We start from the raw sequence: 7,106 nt of genomic DNA, 5'->3' as shown, positions 1-7,106 counted from the left end.
GAGGTTGCAGTTGGATACCTCCATTTTCACTCTTCCTATATCGTCCATTATCAAACTACAAAACAAAACTTGACAAAAAATTATTTTGTTATTGTCAAGATTCTACTTTGAAACTAAAATATTGCACACAAATAGCACTCCCTGCGTGTCATAAAATAAGCTCCAGAAATATAAATTCTCATTTAATGCACTGACATCGTAGGTGTGCGACTATATAATATGTACCCTACAAACATTTTTTTCCACTAACCATTGCCATTGGTTATAACGTAGTGAAGATATACTTGAACACGTTTTTCATGTTTATTCAAAGATTCATGATTTATTCAAAGATTCTTCCAATCAATTTTCTCAATCTTGAAGTAAATCTCACTGACCTCCTAAAAAACGGATTAGTCAATTGTTTTGCAAGTGATATCAGTTTTGCGGGACATTTCTGGTGGCTCGTTGTCGCTGGTGCTGACAAAACTCAAAAGTTGAAACAAACTTGTGTAGTCAACAAAACAAGTGGTGAGTCCAGGAACTTTACCCGCCTTAAACTTTCTAAAACGCTAGTGAATTCTTTTTAAAGACTGTAGGGCCATACTAAGTTGAATTTGTGAGTAGTAATTAATCTTTACCGCTGATAATTTGTTTTATAAATTGCAGTAGAACTACGTCTAAGGTCGATACGATACGGTAGTTTTTATTGCACCAGATAACCAGAGGCAGACTAGGCTACCTAAGTAGTAGGTAGTACTAGGTACCTACCACTTGAGTGGCTAAAGTCCATAGTGGCAAAGCAGAGAGTTTTTTAGACTCTCTCTCAACTTCTCAAGTTCATTTTTGAGTCCTATAACTTTATAAGTAGACCAGTAAGCAGTAAAGTATCCTAGATACCAGCATTATCATACATAAGAAATTGGTTCAATTCTTGAGTAAATGAGGAAATTAAAAATGAACCGATTCTAAAAAATCTGTGGTTTGCATAGTGGCAAACCAGAGCTTTTTTAGAATCTGTTCATTTTTAATTTCCTCATTTACTCCAATTTCAACCAATTTCTTAAGTATGATAATACTGGTATCCAGGATACTTTACTGGTCTACTTATAGGAGAATTACCTACGATGTCGGAATATACCGCGTTTACCCTATATTCCATACTAGGTGGCCTGTAGGTAATTAGTACTACATTTCAATTGGGTCACTTCGAGTTCCAATGCGGACTGCAGTGATATAATAAATATTGATTACCTATATGATGGGCCAATGAATTAGGGATGAATATATAATGGCTGATGTCATCATGCCATGGCAGTGATGGCACCTCTCACTGTCAGCTTTGACTTTTGAGGAAATTTTGTAACCAGCTCCTGGGAGGCTGGGATATTACCCCACTTCTAGTCTTCTAGGGTAAACGCGGTATATTCCGACATCGTAGGACTACAAAAGTAGGCTATCAGATGAGACCCAAACTGAACTAGAATTTCAGGCAGAAGCCAATTAAGTAGGTATATGTGACAATCAAAATGCATATGCTTGCTACTTTGCCAGTTACTGATTTGCCAATATTTTGATCATTTCTGTTATGCTTGCCTAATTTTTCTTGTGAAAGTTGAGAAAACTAGGGTAAACGCGGTATATTCCGACATCGTAGGTAATTCCGTCACTTCTCTAGTTTTTCCTTTATATTAAGCTTTGTTTTAGTTCCATGCGTTCATTGATGGTTGAAATGGTGACGTCATACATTTGCGTGTCGAATTGTCGAAATACTGCAAAAACACTAGGTCTTGGCCATCTAGTGGGAAAATATTGAGATCCAAAGAGAGACAATGCATGCCACCTGGTGAGATCATCGAAAAATGTGTCAAATTTGACAGTTGACATGGCTCTACCAAATAGTGAATAACTGTTTTTATAGGAATAATATTATGGTTTGAGACTTTTAAATACGCCTGTGAATATATTAGGAATCCTTTAAGTAAACTTGTATTCGCTGATTTCAAGTCGTAAATAAATTAATAGATGATTAAGTTGAGTGATGGATTTAGACCCATCAAAACTAATTCCGACACAACTTGAAATGGACACACACAGATCGTTCAAAGCTTTGTACAAAAATTGAAATTTGCTTAATTAAAAGCCTAATAGCTGTTAATTAAAACGTAATTAAGTAGTGTTCAATATTCGTTAGTGTTCTAATTCAAAGCCGTGTTGTATCCCAATACAGCTCACACAGCAAACGGAATTCGAATACGTTGATTTCGGCATTACGTATCAGTTAAATTTGAAGCGCTGACGCAATACGACTCACCACGTGTCGAATATTGCCACTGTGACGAAATATAGGGATTTGGTAGGTTTCCATTCTAAAGGCTTTTTAATAAATATGGCAACATTTTGTGACGTTTCATCATTGCTGACACGTAGTGAAGTGTTTTGAGAGTCACGTGAAGGCAACAGAACTTACGTAACGCATATATACGTTTATTTTTATTGTTTTTCATTTCTCGATGCGTCCTTAATGTGTCGGAATATACCGCGTTTACCCTACTACATTTTTGCCCATGATTTTCTTGAATTACCAATTGTTTCCATCTATAATTTTTGAATTCTGCCCAATATTTTGTATTTGGACTGTAGGACAGGGAACAGCCAACATAAAAATTTGGGGGTTAAATGATGCACATAAATATGTTAAAAATGCTAACTTGCTAACGCTCATACATGATAAAAATATTTTATATTTTTTGTGTCACCGGTCTGATCTTATTTCTGTTATTAAGCTAATCTGGATTCTGAAATATTACGGTACTATTGGTATTAGGCAGAATTTTCCAAAACTTTGGGCCACTCTGGGGCAAATAAGAAACTCTGGCCATTTCTTGTTTCTTAAGAGAAGAATGTGAATGGCAAAATGGGTAAATTTTTACAACAAGCACACTGGCAAGGTATATATCTACCTTTTAAGCTGCATTGCTGCAACCTGCAGCAACCAGAGCAGGCAGAGCTTTCTGGTCCTTATCAGAGCTGTGAGATTATAGCTTTTCAGAGCTAGATGAATTATATATATACCTCTTAATAAAGGCTCTTTTCTCATTTTTCTTATAAGTACTTTATTGGGCTGCAAAATTCTAGATGTAGCTGCAAATTTGTCACTTTTGAGCTGCAAGATTTTATTCATAAGCAAGAAAATTTTAATCCTGCACTGCTGCACGCACAGAATATTTTGTTTCATTTTTTTTTTTAATATGAGCAGGGCCCTGTTGAGCTGATTTACCTGCCTAATATCTCTGTCCCAAATGCCAAATTCCCAAACAAAGACAATTATTGTAGTTTGCAAAGTAAAATTCTTTGATTCTTAGTACAGCCAAAACTGGCTCTAGCTGTGCTTCTAAATTCAGTGCATTATGAAGCAGCCTAGATTGCTCCTGCCCAGCTATGTGGCTATGGCTATGCTAGAGATAAAGCAAAGTTAAGAGTCAACACATTTGCCTGCTAAACTAATGGCTATGCTGTTTTACTATTGTTTTTAAAAAGATTATAAAAGCTTGGTTCAATAATTTTTAATTTTCAGTGTACATCTCTTACCATTGGCATCATGGGAGCCTCAGCTCTGCCTCTCATCATGATGACTCTCCTATGGGGCATTGTTGGCATTGTCTTGCCAATCATTTTGCCCAAAGGACCTCATCGCAGGTTTGTTAATAAGTGTTCCACACATTTCTTGTTGCTGTGAATTTTAAAGCAAAGATGATGCCAGGTATATTTATCATGTCTACAGTCTACACTGAAAAAATGTAGATACATGGTCAATGGCGATGAATGAAAATTTGCTGTTTTCTTTGCTTCTAAATTCAGTGTGAACTCTTTATTTATGCAGACTAATGACTTGAACATTCATTAATTTTTATGCAATAACTATTTAATTTCATAAAAATATTTTTAAATATAATAATTTTGTGTTATTCATTGGTTATAGGCATCCAAACAATATAAAAAAATTCTGATTTGAGAAAGCTTCCAAGCTTGGCAAACAGAAAATTACCAAAATATTATACAACTGAAATAATTTGATTTATGCTTTTTTATACTACTCTGATATACTAATGTTGAATTGATTCATGATTAGGAGTGTACCTATTTTCCAAGTGGTTCAAAAGAAAACTTTGTTATTCCAGCTTGATGCAGTGCATCTTGATTATCACGGGAGCAAGCTGCTGGTTGTTGTGAGTATTGATAATCATCATCATATTAATGTTGCTAGAATCTTGTGTTTACATTCTATTGAATTTTTTTTTCTCGTGTAAATATAATTCACAAAATTTGAAATCTTTGCAAATTTTGCAAGTTGGTGTGAATTGTCATGTTAAAGAAATTGAAGATTATGACTTGGTGATAACCAAATAATTTATGTGCTTCAAACTTTGAATCTGAAGAAGCCAGCTTAGATGCTGGCGTATTAATTTATTCTAGAGAAATCTTTGAAGTTGTCAAATTTTCAATGCTCTCGAGAATGATCTTCACCATCATTTTTGATGAAATTTGAGGACAGTCATGACCAGTATTTATTATTGTAATTGTTTTGCTCAAAATGAATGCCAATTTTCAAAAAACATCTCCAAAAATGTAGCCACAGTTGTTGAGAATTTGTTGTATCCATCATTTTAACTAAAAGTATAATTGGATTACTCCTGTTGACTCAAAGATTTCATTTCAGTTGGCTGTGCTGCTACATGCATCAGATGAACCCTCTGATTGGACCCATGCTTCATAACCGCACCCTTGCAGCCGTCAAGCAGCTCTGGGTGAGACTACTTCTATAGCCACTAAATTGTTATTACCAATCCTTTCACAATTCGAAAAACAAATTAAAGTTTGTGCAGATGAGAAATGATGCATTGTAAATCATAAGCATGACTAATTTTTTCTATGGACAAGAATAAATGTAATGTTGATTGATTTATGAAATATTACAGTTGTGAAATATTACAGCTTTTTTATGCTACGACACTCATATTGTTGGTGCCGACCAGGAAAAGTCATATTATTTTATGGTCAAGTTATGATTTCCTGTTTTATAATACTCTGCATTTTAAATTGTTGTCTTTTTTTCCAGCCTCAGCCTGGCGCTACAAGCGTGTGAAGAGCACATACAGCATGACATGTGTTTGAGATTTTGGCACTTGTTCATCCCTGGACATCTTGCATGCATACTTTGTTGTTTCTGGGATCCTCTTGCTTCATTCGCTCTCCCCCACTGACTGCAAGTTCTGTAGAACATAGTCGGTTAATTATCTATAAAAATTCACTTCTTTGTGACAAAAAAAGCCAAAGTCATGTGCTTGATTGACAAGTTACAGAACAGACTAAGCTTATATCTGCCACTATTGCTAATTGCGTAAAATGCCATTTAATTTGGTTATTTTATTATTGGGCTTGATCTGAAGCTTGTGTCTCTAGTTCTGCAGCCAGCCTTTTGGTGAAATTGGCTTCTGCCAAAATTTTATCTTATTTTTCTTTCGAAAATGATAAATAGTTAATGTTGTATTAGTGGTTGTATTGAAGATACTTGACCTACCTAGTCATAGGAACTTGAATTGTTATGTAGCAAGACGGAAATCGTCAATAGTAGTTAGCCTCTGACCCTCTCAAGACCCTGTGTTAGTTAAATCGTGAAAGTATCGTTTTTAAATTTGGTGAACGTTCTTATATGCATACTAAATACGATGACAGTTTTCAATGCTAAGTGTGGTCAAAGCCCACGTAACAAAAGTAAGCGGCAAGTTACGAAGCATCAGCTGTTAAAAAGAAGGAACGTGTCTAAGCATGTCAGTGATGATGTCACCACGATAGCTACTCTGAAGTTTGTCTTGATATTTAAGCAAGAGGAAGTTGTTCTTCTTGCTGTATCTTTGACTGTAAGCTGCTGTCTCACTGAGATTTAAGTAATCAATGCAAAACTTGACTATGTTTCTTTCTGTCGTTAGTTGTTACTTTTTATCTGAATTTAAGAGCAAATTTTTGTCGAGAAAAGGCCACGCTATGACACCTGCCACATTTTTTCAAAAAAGGTTTACCCCAATGATATTGAAAATACTAATTTCTTCACATTCAGCTTCATACGCTTGAACAAGTTTTAGGTTATTCTTACTATGAAAGTTATATTCATTTCGAGGATCCAATCACGCTAGTAGATATAGATCAGTTAGAGCATTTCACCCTAGTGTGTTTTCCTTATCTACCTTTTACTGTTGTTGAGTTTTACGTCATCAGTGTGACAGCAGCCTCTGTACATCCTCTCTGTATATCACCAACAGTTTTGTGACTAAAGTTCGTTTATGCGTGTGCTTGATCTCAAATACAGTAGATTTATTTACTACTCCGAATACTCTTCTCAAGCTTTGTTTATTCTTATTTTGTGTGCTTTTTTCTTGAACATTCTTCAAATTTGAAGATCGTTCAAGAATCCATCACATTCCACTATTTGTGACCAATTAACAATGAAAGCTTAGAAGAGGAATAGCGTCAGAGGTGCATCATGAGGTCATTAAATACCTGAATAATTTTGTCTAAGATACTTTGATAACATCTGAGATATCTGAATAATGGTCTCTTAGATACTTGACAATTGTTATCAGTGTAGCACGCATCATTCCAAAATAAAGGATGCTTGGTAGCAAAAAAAGTGTTCTTGTTTGTTGAGTTTGATAACAAGAATCACAGGATCTACCTCAGTTTGCTGTCGCATTTCTGTGGCTTTTTCTCTTAATTATTAATTATGATTATTTACGTTATTAAAAAGAATCCTCTCGCTTATACGAAGATAAAGTTATGTTTTATTAACATTGTAGAATATATATTTGTTTTAAATGTTTTTTCTGTCTCATATGGTGATGCATTGACTTAGTGCTGTTTAGTTTTTAGTTATTTATTTTTATGATGCTGCATAAAACCATACTAGTTCATTGAGCTTGTACTTTACTGGGTATCGGGTTTGCTTTAATCGAATTACTGGAGCTTCTAACTGTAAAATCTGTCGGTGATAGCAAGTTTTCCCCATTGTTTCAAGTTCAATTGCCGCACATGAAACCTTGATTGTGAGTTGTGAGTCAAATTTTTGAGTG

This window comes from Hyalella azteca, unplaced genomic scaffold (genome assembly GCF_000764305.2).
Source record: "Hyalella azteca isolate HAZT.00-mixed unplaced genomic scaffold, Hazt_2.0.2 contig3210, whole genome shotgun sequence".
Lineage (NCBI taxonomy): Eukaryota > Metazoa > Arthropoda > Malacostraca > Amphipoda > Hyalellidae > Hyalella > Hyalella azteca.
The sequence above is the reverse complement of the archived record's forward strand: the minus strand, read 5'-3'. Positions refer to the sequence as shown.